The 2,668-nt window shown below is 38.8% G+C and overlaps 1 pseudogene; it reads left to right on the top strand.

Moving 5' to 3' along the window:
* Window positions 1-1,680: 1,680 nt before the first annotated feature.
* LOC132280590 (small nucleolar RNA R71) lies at window positions 1,681-1,779 on the top strand (annotated as a pseudogene).
* Window positions 1,780-2,668: the final 889 nt, after the last annotated feature.

Genomic DNA, 2,668 nt, shown 5'->3' on the forward strand with positions numbered 1-2,668 from the left:
ACACATTAAGCTTAACCACCATATTGCCAAATGATATATCCATAATGCTAGACCTACAATTGATTGTCGCATTAGCAGTGGCAAGGAATGGTCTTCCTAAGATTATTGGAATGTAAGTGGTAGGATTGGGAATCGGCTCAGTGTCAAGCATAACAAAATCAACTGGGAAATAGAATTTGTCAACTTTGATGAAGATGTCCTCAACCATTCCCCTTGGTTATTTTGTAAACCTATTGGCGAGTTGAATAACTACCAAAGTTGGCTTAAGGTTTCCCAAACCTAATTGAAGATACACGGAGTAAGGAATAACGTTAACACTAACCCCTAAGTTAAGAAGAGCCCTATGGACCTCATAGTTCCCAATGGTATAAGAGATGGTTGGCGCGCCGGGGTCTTTGAACTTAGGTAGGGTGCTAAGCTTAATGATAGAGCTCACTTGCTCCGTGAGAAGCACTTTCTTTAGGCTTGGTCCCTTGTTCTTCCTCTTTTGAGTACACAAGTCCTTCAAGAACTTGGCATATGGTCAAATTTGTCAAATAGCATCAAGAAGAGGAAGGTTGATTTTAACTTGTTTAAAAACTTCTATCATGTCATGGATTTTTCCTTCTTACCTCGAAAATGGAGTAGAGTTTAAAGTTTAAGGAAATGGAGTTTTTGGCTCATAAGGCTTCTCTACATGGGAGGGAGATGATGATGATGGAATTTGCTCCTTAATGTGACCATTTCTCCCTAATGAAGTAGGAATGGAATTGAGAATGGTAAATGGGCTGACACTAATTTCACTAGGTCTCTCAACTTTGTTATCAATTTTTCCCCCACTCCTCAAGGTGGAAATGGAGTATCCCTTTCATTAATTAAGCCATTTGCCCTATTTGGGCTTCAAGCTTTGCAATTGATTGAGAATGCGAATGAAACACTTGATTTTCCTTTCAAAGATCACCTAAAGCTTCCAAAACCTTGTCCTCAAAAGTAAAATTTCTAAGAGGCTCTTGAGGTGGATAAGAGTAAGATTGATGATTTGAAGATTAAGGATTGGGGTATCGATTCACATTTGGAGGAGGATAAGATGGAGAGAGGTATGCTTGAGAGTTTGCATTTCGGATCTGGGGAGGCACATACTTTTCTTGGGAATTTTTATAAAGAAGAGGAATGATATCTCCTCCTTGATTTCTCCAAGAAAAGTTAGGATCACTCTATCCAGAATTGTAGGAATTAGAATTTGGATTACTTCCCAGATGAATGAAAGCAGCATTAACTTGGTCTTGATACTCACTCGAAAAACATTGTCCAAGAGGACAATTGGAAGTATTGTGAGTATAACTAGAGTAAGTCATGCACATCACACTTTGAGAATGGAAAGAGTTGGATGATTGAATTGCGAGGTTTTGGCTCAAAAGGAATTTATTAAACCTTTGAGTAAGATTTTTGACCTTGGCGGCAATCCCCATGGAACTCTCCAGTTGAGAAAAATTGAAGGTTTTCTTCCCTCCTCCATTTAAATTTTGGCCCAATCGGGATGATAAAGAACGATGCATTGAATGTTCGCTTATACGATAAAAAATATGCCAAACATTGTCTTCATTTTTGTCCAAATAGGTTCCTCTACATGAAGCATCAACCATACATTTTTGGGTATCGGATAAGCTTTCATAGAAGCAGCGAACTAATTGCCACTTAAGAATGTCGTGATGTGGACATTTCCGTAGCAAATCATTCAAACGCTCCCATGCTTCATGTAAAGGTTCTCCCTTGCTTTGGGATAATTCACGGGTAGAATCTCTCAAAGCATCAGTTCTACTTGCAGGGTAAATTTTTTTAAGGAATGCACATTGTAGTTGAACCCAAGATGTGATTGAATTTGCCCTCAAGTTGGTGAATCAATATTTAGCCTTTTCCCGAAGAGTGAAAGGGAAAAGTTTCAATTGGAAATTTTTTTCCGGAAGATCCGTGATTTTCACGGTTAAACAAACTTCTAAAAACTCATCCAAATGTTTATGTGGTTCTTCATTGCTCAACCCACAGAAAAGGGGGCACATTTGGATGGTTGCGGGCTTAATTTCATGTTGTTGTGCCTGGAAGTTCGGTAACTGGATGCATGTTGGTGCATTGTATCCATTGGCAGTGTAGTGATCCCGAAAAGATAATTGAGGATTTGGGGGATACACTACATGATCTTGAGGATGGATTTGTATTATTGGAGGTTGTTGCACTTGATTAGGTTGTGGAAACACATTAGGACAAGGAATTTCCAAGGGTGGATGCACACCTTGAGGTGGATACCCACTAAGAGGATGATACGTACCTAGATTATCCATATGCCCTAGATCTTAGAATTGGTTTTCCATTAAGTGTAGGATAGTCAAGAATGGGAAGAATTCTCCTAGAACTACCTCCCAACACCGAATGGATGATTCAAGATTAGACCACAACAATCAACAACAATTTACCACCTCCACATACGATGTTCCCATACTCCTATGTTATATCAATGCACAAAATTAAATTGTCTCCACACGGGCCGATGTTTTCTATCAAGAAAGTAATAGCCTCCTTTTGGGTTTATACTTGGACAAGAATTTAAACAATGTGATAGTCTCGACAAGGGCTATCTTGCAAGCATACAGAAAATTGAACAATTATAGTAAAAGAAATTCAAGGAAGTTCACGA

The sequence above is a fragment of the Cornus florida genome, unplaced genomic scaffold (assembly GCF_030987335.1).
Source record: "Cornus florida cultivar Cherokee Brave unplaced genomic scaffold, ASM3098733v1 CherokeeBrave_3.0.0_Hap2_Chr10, whole genome shotgun sequence".
NCBI lineage: Eukaryota > Viridiplantae > Streptophyta > Magnoliopsida > Cornales > Cornaceae > Cornus > Cornus florida.